This window comes from Microcebus murinus, chromosome 24 (genome assembly GCF_040939455.1).
Source record: "Microcebus murinus isolate Inina chromosome 24, M.murinus_Inina_mat1.0, whole genome shotgun sequence".
Classification (NCBI taxonomy): Eukaryota; Metazoa; Chordata; class Mammalia; order Primates; family Cheirogaleidae; genus Microcebus; species Microcebus murinus.
The window spans coordinates 8,516,146-8,531,371 of record NC_134127.1 but is presented as its reverse complement, the minus strand read 5'-3'; positions in this window follow the sequence as shown (position 1 = coordinate 8,531,371).

The window sequence follows — 15,226 nt, the reverse complement described above, 5'->3', positions numbered from 1 at the left end:
ACCTAACTTTAGTTCTTTGTCCGGCTCCATCAAAAGTATCTTGATCATTTCTTGACTTTTTTCTTTTCTATTTTGTAATTTCTTTTTTACTTTTATATCCCTTTCACCTAGAACAGTCCCTTACACAAAGAATTGGTTAATATACTTGTAAAATAAATTACTCAACGATGGCCTCTGTTCCTATTGTGAAACTCAATATTCCCCAACTCTCCCCTGTTGGTGAAATTCTTTGATGTTGAGCAGTCATAAATTTGCAAACGAGCAAGAGTTCTGTCTGAATGTGGGTCTTTTTGTGCCTCGAGAATAATACAGTGCCTCACTTCCTGGAGGGGTTGGTGACAGGGTTGATACAGGGGGCTGCCATATGGTATATTGTCATGCATTTGCCGTAAGAACAGTGTTTATAGCACTCATTGGAATAAACAGGAAAATTATGGAAAGTGCCTGGCTGCAGAAGTCTTGACATTTTGCTTCAGAGCTCTAAGGAGACAGAAAGGCAGAACTGTTGAAAAATTATATGCACATATTAATTGGCATGTCATACACCTCCCTCGAGTATCACTAATTTGAGAAGGAGTAAAATACTCCAACATTTTTTATAGCTGAATACCAAGTACTTTTGCTTTCCTATTCTGTACAGCAGGCAAAATTCTCATTAGGTGAGTATAACCAAAGTCTATGTGTGCGATGTGTAAATACTAATACCTGGAGTTTAATAGCCCCAGTAGAAAAGATAAGCATCTTTCTTATATATGGTTCTCTTTACACATCTTCCCTCTAGGCAACTTAATTATTTGATTTGAATGCATATGTCCTTGTTAGAATTATGAGCACATGGTAAAATTGCCCAGCCCATTATCCTGTTTTTAAAATATAGTATGCCACTACTAAGTGAAGTATCCCAAGAATGGAAAAACAAGCACCAGATATATTCTCCAGCAAACTGGTATTAACTGAGTAGCACCTAAGTGGACACATAGGTGCTACAGTAATAGGGTATTGGGCAGGTGGGAGGGGGGAGGGGGGCGGGTATGTACATACATAATCAGTAAGATGTGCACCATCTGGGGGATGGTCATGATGGAGACTCAGACTTTTGGGGGGAGGGGGGGAAAATGGGCATTTATTGAAACTTTAAAATCTGTACCCCCATAATATGCCAAAATAAAAAAAAAATAAAATAAAATATAGTATGCCAAGTGAAAGGAACTATAGAAATATCAGTCTTCCTTTTTGTTTTTTTCTATGCACAAGAACAAGCTTCCAGAGAGGCTATATCACTACCCGAAGTTCTGTTAAGTCCACAGCTTAGACAAAGTAAGAGCATGTTATAGAAATGTACGCACACTTCAGTTTACTCATTAACGTATTAAAAATGAAATTCCAAACTCAAGCTACCAGTTTTGAAATTGGAAACATTCAATTCAATTAATGAAGGGACTTTCTCTACCTCATGTATTAGAGTTCATTCTGTGACATAAAATCTGGGGGGACACACACACATCTATGTATCAGATATCTGTATTCTGCCTGTTTTCACTGACCTTGATTCTTAATTCAATAGCTACAATGCTACTCAAGCCTTTTTTGGTTTCTTCTATGCTTAGATTCTCAATCAGGGAAAGAGTTAATGAGTACCTGTAATACATTTTACACATATATGAGCCACAGGCAATGATATCCTAACATAGAACTTTTGCAGGGACTAATCAAAAGTTACAAATGGAAAAATACTTAAATGGTGTATTCCTCCCATCCACCTTCCTTACAGCTCAGTTCTCTAAGGGACACTAGCATTATTTACAGAAGCAACAAGCTATCAGAAGGATACAAAATTGCCTTACTTAGGCAGAAGCATCTTTACAATACAGATGGCCATAAGAACAAAGGCCAAAGACAAAGTTATTTTTTGAATACCATGAATACATTAGAGAACTTTAATTGTGCAGTGTCTAATTTTAAAAGTTACAAATGCCCAGTAATAGCTGCTTTGACCAAAAGAAATGAGAGGGTGAGGGAAGGAAAAGGAAAGTAAAAGACAAAGAAAAAAAATTTAAAAGCATTAAATGACCCTCTTTATGCACTAAGGTAATTAAAGGGACAGCTAATAAGAGGGAAAAATGAAGAAAAGAGGTTCTGGAAGCTGTAGTGATGGTGACATCTGTCTTCCAGAAGACAGACATTAATATTGCACACTATTGGTGGCAACACAACAATTCTATATAGAAGCAACCTTGCTTGAAGCTACATTTAGCAAGCACATTACTACTACCACAGATTATATATTTATTTGGGTAGGCTTGGGACACTGATAAAAACAGCAAGATCAAAGCACCCTTTACACATACAACCCACTCTTTAGGTTTTTGCTGCTGCAGTTGGAATATACATGTAATTCCTGGTTTTACTTTTTATAATAGAGAAACAATAGTGCAAAAAGCAAATGAAATGAAGGAAAACTCCTACATTATTAGAGCTGGAAGGGACCTAAAAAAAAAAAATATGATCAAGTCTGTGGTCTGAAGGTCATACAAGGAGCTGAACAAAATGTTGATAATTACTGAATGTCATAGAGACATCAAGATTTCATTTTAGTATTCTAAGTAACTTATGTGTACTTGAAAATGTTCACAATAAAAAAAGAAAGAAAAAGTAAAACAGAGAAAGAAAAAAGAAAAATACAAAAAGAAAAAAAGAGAAAAGAGAGAACAGAAATAAAAGACCACCAGCAAATTGGTATTAAGTGATCAACATCTAGGTGGACATATAGGAATAACATTTATCGGGTGTCAGACAGGTGGGAGGGGGGAGGGGACAGGTGTATACATACATAATGAGTGTGATGCGCACCAACTGAGGGATGGACATGCTTGAAGCTCTGAGTCAATGGGGAGGGGAGGCAAAGACAATACAATATACATAACCTTAACATTTGTATCCCCATAATACGCTGGAAAAAAAGAAAGAAGAATAAGAGTCCTCAAGTCCTGTGGAAAATAAATACTAATATTAACAGTTTCCCCTTCCATTAAGGGTAAAGATGCCACGACAAAGGACATCTTGCTCTGGGTCACATTCTGATCCTACCTTCAACATGCATCTTGCTCTTTGGCTGAAATTATTCCACCAATGGCCTCACTTCTTGGGAAAATTAGCCCCTTTTTGAGAGGTTCGGCAACAAGAGGAGTCTGGATCCGCCCCAAAAGCAGAAAACCAGACGTGAAATCAGAACGCCCCACGTGCTCGGTCCTCTGCAGATCTTTGATGCCACCAGGAAAGCAAACCCGGCACAACCGCCTCCCTCCCAGCTGCGTCCCAGACAGCCAGGTGAGTCACGTTTTATGGACCCCGATTGCAAGCATCACTACGTAGACTCTTTCATTTCTTAAAAGTCCCTCCATACTCAGCAGGCCCCAAAAATGCATGTCAGCTTTTCCTATGCCACATCAAGAACCTGCATCTTCAGATGCAAAGTCCAGAAGGTGTTTAGAAGCAGAAAGAAGGGAATCTGACTTGGTAAGTAGGATGAACAAATGAAATGAATAGGCAGGCCCACTGATATTCCAAACTCAGGTATGTTTTTTTTCTCCTGTGCTGCTGAGACACAGGCTAGGAAACCACTGGGACGGTAGGCGAGGTCCCTTGGAAGTAATTTTTTATATAGTCCAACAAATTCACCAAAAGGTTACAAGGAACATGCTGGGTACCATGCATTGTGCTATGTGCTGGAAATATGATACAAATGACACCCCCCTGAAAGTCAAGGTCAAGTGGGTGAGATTAAGTGAGAAATCAACAATGGTAATACACCGTGACACGTGTATCGCTAAGTGTTTACAGAAGGAGAAACCCGTGCAGGCAGCAAGGAAAGGCTGCACGAAGGACGTGGCATTTGAGCCAAGCCTTGGACGACTAGGAGCTCACCTACTGAGGGTTTGCAGAGGGAACACATTGCAGGATGAAGGAGCAATGGAAACAAAGTCCCTGGACCACACACAGGTGTGAAATGCGCACACATCGCCCACTGGGTGAGTCAGTCTGTGGGCAAACACATCGGGACTTGCTTGGATGAGTGGGGAGGCACCTTGTCCCCAAGCTGGAGATGACGGGGTGATATGAGACAGTGATCGGATGTGGTCCCTGCCCAGAAGGGCTCACTGTGAAGTCTGCTCATGGCTGCTGGCGAGGGTGTCACCTGCACTCACGCTCGAAGTCTGCTACTACCCCGGGCAAGGACGTCCCACGCAGAAGTTAACTCAAGGTCCCCAGGCTTTCAGTGGATTCGCCTAAATCTCTTCTATCCTCCCCCTATGCTTCTTGTCATCCCTGCCCCCCCCCATACACACACACACACACACACACACACACACACACACAGTGCCCACAACTCTGTGGGCCTCTCACACTCGAAAACCCTCCATCTGACTGTCCCTTAAATCACTTTTCCCAGAAATCGACTTAACTCCAAAACTGTGCCCTTTCCTCCCCACCCCAACAGAAGTCTTCCATGCCTCCAACTCCAGGGACCCTCAGAGCTTGGTATGAAGAAAAAAATGAACAAAGCAAAGTAGTTCTTAAAGTATGAATGATAAAAATGCTCTCACATCTCCCTGGGAACTAATTTTTTTTTCCCTTTGGAATAGCATTGTTTAACTCCATTTCTAGGTGGCCTTGGTGGCAGTTTGGAAGGGATGCTTTAGAGCGGGGACTTGTTTCAGTGGTCCATGTCGCCTACAACCGGAGCACAGTGGTCCCCGTAGCCTCCTGCCACCCACAGGGAAGCTGGCCTTGGGGACAGAGAGGGGAAAGGGTTGTTCTTGGGGCTTTCTAACTCACTCTCCTACCTGAGAAAGGAGACGGTATCTGCTGTTCTTCTCTTTCTTGAATCTGCACCACCATTTTATGATGATTTCTAAGCCACCCCGGGACAATCTGTGTCTCCAGGAAGGGCCCACGAGGCCACTGGAACCCGGCACATTCAGCCAGGACTCACGGAGGCCCAGCGACCTCGGTTAGGGAAGCCTCCTATCTCCTGTTCATCCTCCATCTGCCCTGCTCAATTCCTCTGCTCCTTCCCAAAGGGAACCAGCATTCCATTGACGTTCAGGGAAATTTGGGGCAGATTCTAGCATTTCCTCTCCCAGCCACCAGGCTCATCTCCTGCCCTGTTTTTTTTTTATTCTTATATTCAATCAGGACTTCCCAGGAGGCCTCGGATCCACAGACACCCCCCCTGCAACCACCACCACCACCACCACTGGGATGCTAAATCCCATCCCATCCTCAGCGACACAGCCCTGGCAAAGCCATCTCTGGCTCAGATCCTGCCCCAGCTGGGCCTCCCCTGAGTAGTGAGACTTTATCTTTCTGGAACTAGCACCAAGCCCTTCTCAAAGCCTTGGGTTACATATGCACCGACAAGCCTTGCCCACGTCCCCGTGGTTGTTCCCACATCACACTGCCACCCCGGCAGGTGGTCACCGAAACGCGTCCTCTTGTAGCCAGGCGTGGCATCACCACCAAAGGGCAGCTTCGAAGGGGACCGAGACCAAACTCGTGCCAAACGGGGAGGATCAGGGAGTCTGGAATGGTTTCACCTCTGTTTCTCCGGTTTCAGGAAAATAGACAAGAATAATCTCCAGGGGTGGCGGGAATGTTATCAGCTGAAGAGGACGCAAGGAAACCTCAGCTGTTTTGCAGGCGCAGTTTGTTTATTTTCTATGCGGTCACCCCGATAGCCCCCACTGGGCTCGCTTCCCTTCCCTGTAAACAACTGGTTCTAATTAAACTTTTTTTTTCTGTTGGATAAAGGTATATAACCTTGGAGAGTCCATTAAAAAAAAAAAAAAAAAAACAGCTTCACTTTTAAGACTTCAAATAGCACGTGGTCCCTTTGTCAGGCCCCCGACAAGGTTAATTTATGTCGTCGCTATCTCACTCTGAAGGACTCCGGTTACTTCACATCTGTTCTCTGTCTAATCTCTGCGCGAACCTTGTGGTGGTCTTGGCAGCTCAGTGCATCTAGTGGTCTCTTAACTGTTTCCTGCCCGAAACGTCCCAGCTTTCAGATTCGATTTTCTGTGCCCCTTAGCCCTCATAAAAGCTTTCAATTTCCTCTCAGATTGTGTCCTGGCAGTTGCGTGTTCTCTGACTCCGGCACAGAGGGACCGTCCTGCTCCCCAGACTGGGCGACTTCAAGGAGAGACTGGGAGGCCCTCTAGAGCAGGATAAGGCACGTATTAATTCATTTTCGAAATGGAGAGAAAAAGAAATTACGAGAGGGGAAATTATGCAAGAAAGTATATATGGTACAGCACATGTTTTTCAATTTGTAGTTGCAATTAGAATTTTTAAAAATTAAATAGAATAAAAACATCAGAGTGCATTCTATTAGTGAGGACATCCTTTCGTAACACCTTTGCTTGCAGTGCACGTGCCTGTGCATGGATGCACGTGTGTGAGTTCTGGCTCATAGTTGAAAAATGCACGTCCTCCTCCTCTGAGTTGCAGGCAGAACAATTGCAACTACAGGGGAAGTGCAGTTGGAACTGAACCTCAGCTCTGCAGCCCTGCCGTCTTCCACCAACCTGACTGTCACCAAGTCCATTATCTTCTCTGAGTGTCTATTTGCTCATCTGCAAATTGGGATAATATGTGTCCTACCTATTTCATGGGGTTGAAAGGACCCCGATAAGATAGTATATATGTGAGCTTTATACCAGAGCCCCATACCAATCAGAATTCATGCCATAGACCAGAAAGACTCACAGAGGATTGTCAAGTATAGCACTTGGTGGCAGGAAGGTGGGAAGCCTCCAGCTCAGGCCCTGGCTTGGCTTCATTCGGGCCCTCACCCATTAATTTATTTATTCCGCAATATTTATTGGATGCCCATTGTGCATCAGGGACTATTTTAGTGGCTGTGGATAAACAAAGCCCTTCCTTTGATATTGCTTTCATGCTAGTGGAGGTAGAAAAATTAAGAAAAAAAAAAAAAGATAGTGTATGATACAAGTATGTTGTTACATTTTTCAGAAAATACAACAAGTAGACTAGTGCATCTGTTAGTAATTTTATCTAAGATCCCATCCCAAGTAAGGTTGGGCAAACACTGTTAGAAAATCACGGTCCGACTGTACTATTTTGGAGTGATGCACTATGTAAGGTACCCAAAGAGTCTCCTTTAAGAGCTTACTTGGACAATCTTGGGCATCTCTCAGTTATGTCACCATCGGTTTTAATAAAAATACGCTCTCAATTAACGGGTAGGCCTTCTTGTCCAGAAAGGAAATAGGCATATGGAATTTATTACCTGAACTACTTATAAAAAGCCAAAGCATAAACAGGTTCAAGACAGGTTTAGATAAATACACGGATAATTAATGCATAGTGGCACTAAAGATTTTTAAAAGACATTGTACGAACTATGATTAAGAGCTGCTAAGAGGCTGTGGGTGCTCTCAGCTCCCTTGTGCAAAGCCATCTCCTAACTCATCATCATCATCATCAACACCATGTAACCACTGCCTTATGACTCAAGTCCCAGGTCTCAGGCTTTGGCAATTATATTGAGCGGCAGAGCCCAAATGAGCAAACCACAGAAGTGGATCGTAGGCCACTTGAAGCCACAGAACAGCCAGTGGAGCAGGGCTGGGAAGCCTGGGGCTCATCTTGGCTTCAGTTTTAACAAGTCACTTGGCACTTCTGGCTCCAGCGAAGGTGCAGCAGCAGCATCTCTGGGCAGGCCTATGAGCTGGGGTTGGCATTGGCAAAGATCGCAGCGGTCCTGAGGTCCTCCAGAAGCCAAGGCCCTGGGCCTCTGCCGGGGCAGTGAGGGTGGTTGGGGTCTTTGTCGGTAAAGGGCACTTGGGTCCTCCTGATTTTTTTCTTTCATCATAGAAATTGTGGTTAAGGCGATTCCCCTTGGTTCCACATCCGGCTTCCAGGTGTGCTTGTGGTGGCACTAGTGTCTGCTGTGTGACACTCAAGGAAAGGTCACAGAGCCAGGGCTTGGATGACTGGCACATGTGAGGGACCATAGCTCCAAGGTCCAGGGAAGCAATGGCACTGGTGGCTCATTGACGATGGTGTGTGAGGTCTGAGTGTTTGCAGAGCAGCTGGGGACCTAGCGCATGGAACGCAGGTGCACACAGAGCTACAGCATCTCCAGAGTCCGGGGCATGTGCTAACTTGCTGTGGCAGCACAGCCAGTGTCTACAGTACAGATGTGCCCACGTACCGTGGCTCCGTGTCCTAGGGTGTGGACCAGCCTATCGCAGCAGAGGTACCAGTGTGTGCAGTGTAGCCGCGTAGCCAGGATTGGGTGCAAGCACACGAAAAGCTAAAATGCCTCTGACGTCTGGGAAGTGGGCCAGCTCACTGTTGTGGTGGCTCAGATGTCAGAGGCATAGGCCCTCATCGAGCAGCAGTGGCGCTCTGGTGTCCTCAGACACACACAAAGCAACCCAGGCTCCCAGGACAGGGACAGCATGCAGAAGATGCAGCCCCAGTGGTTGAGTGGTGGGTGCACACAGCGTGGTTGCAGATCCAGGGGTCTAGAATCCAGGTGCTCACAGAGCTGCTGTGTAGCAGGGGTCTGGAGGGCTGGCACTCAGAGTGGCTGCAGGTCCCGGGGTCTGACCTGCATGTGGCGTTTGCAGAGCCACAACTGGCGGCCCCAATCCCAGGGCAACACAACAGTGGCTCCTTCGTGGTGGTGGCCTGGGGTTGGGGGAGGAGGTGCAGAAGCATCTCCCGCACTGGGGGCAACAACAGTAGGGATGGATTCAGCAACCTCAGTGGTGAATGATGTCAGTGTCCTCTGCAAAGGAAGCCATTGGGGACCACCATGGAACCTACCGTGTGGCTGACCCTGTTAGCCTCCAGGTTCTCGTTTCTGGACATCTCAGGCTCTCCCCAGAAATCCTTTCTATGAAGTTATTAGCCATTTTTTGTACTACTGTGTGGCTGCAGATTCTTGACTAGACCCTTGAGTCCTCCCAAAGCTATTTCTGTTCCTGGATGGCTGCCTATTTGTTGTGTTTTTTTTTGTGGGGGCGTGAAGGCCAGTATTTCCTGCTCTGCCATCTTGGTGACGTCACTTCCCTCCCTCACTGCCGTCACCTTCATTTCATACTTGTCTCCAGAAATCTCTGTTGTTTTAAGACACCTAGATTGTGATACTTTGTTATGGCAGCCCTAGCAAACTAAAGCAAATATATTGATCAAATCTTGTACTTTAGTACAGGGCTTTGCACACCCCTAATATATTGCAGGGTGTTGGTTTTATAGCTCAACACTCTGAGGGAAATTCATTTCTCTTCAATTTTTTAGGAGCTCCTCATATTTCATCTCACTTCCTACACCTGGAAGGGCAGACTTTTCTTTTTTTTAATGTGAATTATTTCCTGTCCACCCCAAAAATATTTTTTAGAAAAGTTTTGCACAGAATACTGTCTCGTACAAGAGCACGCTTACAAAGAATATGTGAAATACACTTCCTAAGATGTTTCTAACACAAGTAGAGTTCTCTCTTCCATAGGCATGCAGTGGGTTAAGAAACTAAAGCCCGCACCCTCAAAGGCCCTTCTTTTTCTATGACTGACTTACTGCGTTACCCATTAACCTTCACGTCTGGAACCTGCCTGCGTTCCTACCCCAAAATTAGACATAACCCATGTAGATCAACAGCCTTTAAGAAACAGAGCAAGTCACACACAGGCTCTGGCCCAGTCCCTGGTAAATAACAGGGGTGATGATGACAGGAGTCTTTGGCTTTTTAAGCCTTAAAACTTAGCTCAAGAATTTTGATTCATGGCTGGACACAAAATACAGTGTGAACGTTGATTAGCAGGTGGTCCCATCAAGTGGATGAATTGCTCATGCTTTCTCCATAGTTATTCACAGTTCATTTTCCCTTCAGAGTTTTTAGGTAAGGGTCTGGAGCTCTTGCATGTTTGGGTTTCACATTTTGGAAGGAATGCAATGGAAATTTTTTGGCACTCTCTCTCGAGTGATTTATGTGCTTCTCCCATTGGATAATTTGTTTTACGCATGTGTGACAGGCCTGGTGCTGGACTTCTGCTTTGGAAGCCGTTGCTTCAAATTTGCATGAGTTGGCCCTTCTGGACCGTGCAACTTTACATCTGGATGAGAAAAATCCCTCCCCAAGAGACGGTTCCACTACATTCTGAGACAGAGGATCCTGAGATCCCTTCTTCCTTTGCTTCGTAGTGAAGAAGTGTTAAGAAGCAAAGAGTAGGAACTTGGTCTCTTAATGTGTAGGAACGCTGATTTTATAAGATTGGCAGAGAAAATACCCAGCTAAAATACCTTGGAAATATGTTAGAAATTTCTTTCAGGAGCATGATGTATGGAAACCAGGTAATTAAAACAAGAATCACTGGGGCCTTCGACAAGCAACAAAGTAGGAAACTGCTCAGACATCTGGTTACAGTTTGTCCCACTGATGGTAGTAGATGACTAGCGGCTCTTCCAGTTCTGAGAATGAACATTTGTCCTTGTTAAATAGAGAAAAGGACAGCAAACAAACCATCTCCGAATGACTCTGGAGGTAGTAGTGGTGAAGCATCAGCCCTCTTGGAATAACTTCTTTCAGAGCCACCCCTAGGATGGTGGCAAACTCACTAGATTTGTAAATAATGATAATCAGTCTCAATGTCTTAGAATTTTAGAGTTGGAAGAGGGAGGAGACATTTTGCTGGGTAGTAGACAGACTGTTGAGTCTATTCAATACACCACTACTGTCAGAGGATATCATACCATAGTCTCAATCTTTCATTATTAGCTAGGAGCCCTGCAGCATGATGGATGAAGCCCAAAGTAAAATAATCAGAATACCAGTGGTAACAGAGCTCATATCTATAAGCTTGGCTTTTCAATACCCTGCATTCACACAGCGGAACCAAGTTGGGCTCATTCTTGTCTTTCTAATCTAGGATGTTAAATGGTTTTGTAGTGGTCAATCACCATGCTTGGTGTCATGGGAGATACAGATATGCTCAGATCTATCCCTATAATGGCAAAGAGAAATCTGGGTGCTCTTCAAAAGAGCACTGCATGAATGAAGGTCTATGCTGCAAGACAGATGACACGTGGAAGAGAGATTAGCCGAACAGAATTTAATGAAGAAACAGGGGTGAAGAGAACCATCGAGGGTTGCTGAGGTGCTCAGGCACTAACTAGCAACAATAAAGACCTGTTACAGCCCTGAGCCTGAAAGGACACAGAGAGGCAGTGATGTTCTTGGGCCTGGAGAGTTGGAGTGATGGCAGAGACACACCTGGTAAGTCCTTCAGCCATCAAAGATCAAGCCATGGCCAGAGCCGCAGTAAGGCAGGAAAGCAGAAGGGAATAAACATTTGGCTCCTGTCTTCCCAGATGTGACTTCTACGGGTGTCCCCACCTTCAGCCCAAACTCATGGGAAGCCCTGGGCGAAGGTTTCCTGGGGATGCTGTCTGTACAGGACAGCGTCCTTAGGCACAGAAGAGTAGAGAATGGATTGGGAGTTGAGGGGGAGGCAAGCAAAATAGTGTTTGGCACAGGCACTGAAAATGGAAACAAGCCTTGCCTTTAAATAAGGTCATAATCATATGTTAGTTACCTTGAGGGAAATCACTTCTGTTCTGGTAGGGTCACTTGTGTGATCCATCCACCCTCCAAGACACATGTTTGCCCTAAAAACTGTGTTAATGGAAGGCAAGGAGGTGTTCCTTGCTGGGGTAGGGGAAGATAACAGAAACATAGAACTTGAATTAAACCTTGCTATGAAACTGTGGTTCCTACAGGAGAAATGTACTATTAATAATTTACAAAAAGGCCTCCCCCAGTGGATATACCTAAGAGGACAGAAGGGACCTGGGCTGGTGACAAAGACTAGAAATAAGGGCTTCCTGGAAGTTTCCGTAGCAGAGCTGATTTTGCACCATGACTGGCCACCATGGAAGGTTCTCCAGATCTAGTCGCTCAGAGCCAGCCACGTGCTTGAGGAACAGCAGCTGAGTACGGGAATGTGAACCAGAAAGAGTTGTGATCTTAGCACCTAGCACAGGTCACACTACTAACTGGGTAGGGACCTAGATCAGCAAGGAAGTTCCAGACGCAGTGGGCAGATACCAGTCCAAGTGGCATAACCTGTCTTCAATGACAAGGGCAACTGGCAGCAAGAAATAGCAGTGACTGTCAACTGATAAGAATCTGGCTGGAGAAGTCAACTGTCTCAGCCTTGAGGAAGCTACTGCTCAGATAGGGAGGCGAGACTTATACAAGAAGGTGAGCGGAACTGGTATTGTATGCCAGAGGATTCCAGGCACAGGTGAGATTGTTGTGGACGGTCACAAAAGGCTCATGGAGGCTGAGCCCGGCAGGATGAAGACTGCTTAGGGAGGCAGAGGGCAATGTTAGGAGAAAGCCACATTCCAAGCAGAGCTTCCCTAGGTGGAAATGCATGAGTCACACTGGGACGATGGTGAGAACGTCTCTGGCTGGAGGAGAATACACAGAACGCATTGGAGGGACAGAGGTGATGAAAGCAGTGTTTAGAGAAAACTGAGCTGCTCACGGGGTGCCAGATGGAGAGCACTGGGGAGCCACTGGGGACATGGGGATGAGTTCGGGAACTACGCCAGCTAGGACACAGTTCAGGCACAAAGTGACGGTGAGGATGGAAGGACGGCCAACACAAGACATCAACAGGGAATGATTAATAAGCCTTGATGACTAGTTAAAAGTGAGGGGAAGGATGAGGAGACAAGGAACCAAAATTGAACTTGAACTTGTAGCCCTACGGATGCAGAAGATGATGGGTTTTTTTTAAAGAGATGTGGGAAATTAGTTGGGGGCACCTAATGATTTAGTGAAATAAATATGATGGATTTAATGCTTCAGTAAAGCATCTGGGAAGGTATTCTCTTGAGATGTTCTTCTGAGAACAAATTCTTTACCTAGGTTCGAGAGCTCATTAAATAACACCATCATCCACCATTTTCCTAAACCCAAAAATCATCCTCATCAGTTTTTCCTCCATTACTTCCAAAATTAATCAGTGTCCAAATTCCATTATTATTCCAATATGATCTCTCAGATCTACCCACTTTCCCCAATCCCATGCTCTTTACACCTTAAATTAGACCACTGCTATCCTTCACCTGGAATGAGCAATTATGTCCCAAATGATGTCCTGCCCCCCCCCCCCCACTTCAATGGCTTTCCACAAAGCCAGAAAGTTCTTTCTGAATTAAAACTCTGATCCTTCTGTCTGCTTTAGGGATAAAGTTTTAACAGAACATAATGATCTTCTTATGGTGGATACCTATTTCATTCTCTGTCCTTATCATTCTATGTCTCACATTCCACATCCCAACCATATTGAGGTATTTACAATTTCTCAGATGTGTCATTATCTCTCACTTCCAATCTTGCACGTGCCTGCCCCCCTCCCTGTCTGGAATGTCTTCCTTTCTTCACATTCCATCATTCTACACATTTAGTGTCAAAATATCCCTTCTTCAGGGAGCCTTTGCTGACCTCCCAAGGCCTGGTTAAGTAACTCTTCTGCGTGTTTGCTTAACACCTTGTTCATTCTGCTGTCACAGCTTGTATCACTGTGTACAGCAAATTGTTTATCTGCTTGACTCCCACCCTAGAGGTACATGCTCAATCACTAAAAAAAAAAAAGTATTTGTTTAATGAATGAATAAATAGAGCAAATAAAAACATGGTTTTATTGATATTTACATCAATTAAACTAGATGAGTTGGCATTGAGTGCCTACTGTTGGCCACACTCTGTGTTAGAGGCTGGGAATATCATGGTGAACATACCCCTAAAAACAAGAAATGTGTACTCTAGTATTATATAAAGTCTACGACAAGTCAGCAAGTATATTCCACAATAGAAGCATTAAGTGATATTGAAGAGTCAGAGGAATGTGATGGAGAAGTCTTTATTTAAATCTCAGGCTGAGGTTCAAATTCCTTCTCAAATTCATTTTTATAGGATCTCGAACAAGATGTTTATTTTAACCCCTTGAACTCAGTCCTTTCATCTATAATGAGGATATACATCCTATTTTGGTTCTCATTTTGATTAAATAACAAGCCTTGGCCATCATACAGTACATGCTCAATAAATGCTATTCCCTTCCCCTTGTGTGGACTGTATTGCCCTGTGCTTGCATGTGCTTCAGACATATCTCGTTAAAATATAGCAATGACCAAGGGGTGGGAACAGGGTAGAATTTAAACACAGAGAAGGATCCAGATCTTTTTAAAGAGTTTTGGTTAGGGAGAAGGAGGAAAAGGTCCTCCTTTTCCTGGGAAGTAAGGATGCCGCCATTGGAGAAGAAGGGCCCAGAAATCGAGACTGGGAGCCCGAGACGGCTTCTCCAGCCTGCAGTGGGCACAGAGAGTAGGCAGAAGTAGGATCTGGTTGTCATATTTGCCTGTGGCTGACACTGACCTGCTAACTTGAAAATTGCTAATAGTCCTGTAGTCTACAAGCGTTTTCCAGCCACAAGCTAATTCAGTGCCTTCATTCTCTAACACATTTTCTCCTTTTCCTTCCAAATAGCTCAAAAGGACCTCAGAGTGACCAACCCCATGGGGAACAGCAGAGCAAGACTTGAAATTCAGCTCTGCTTCTAGCTAACTATATACCTTTACAGCATCTTTATTTATTTTCTGTATTCAATCAGGTATTTTCCTGCCCTCCGATGATCAATAGTTTGAGGTCTCTGCTGAATTTCTTAGGAAAATTTAAAACAAAAAACCAAATTATTAATACAACTCTCTGCAAAATATCCTGTCAGCCCAACCTCCTCCTGTGCATCTGCTATGTTTGTGTCCTCCCCTCTCCTTCCCCTCCAGCACAGGGTTTTAATATAGCAACAATAGTGAAAACTGACTGCAAAACAAAGTAAGATTAAAGAAAAATAAACAAGTGAAACCAAAGTCACATAAAAAGCAAATGAAGAAAGAAAGTTAGAAGAAAATTAGACTCTGTATGCAGATGGCATTAGTATTTACATAGAACAATCCCAAGGTATCCATGCAATAACTACTAGAATTAATATGAAATTTAGCAAGGTTGCAGAATACAAGTTAATACCCCCAAATTAATTGCATTTTATATGCTAGCATTAAACAATTAGACAATTTTAAAAGTTCTATTTGCAAGAGTACCTAAAAGTTAAAAAATACTTAGGAA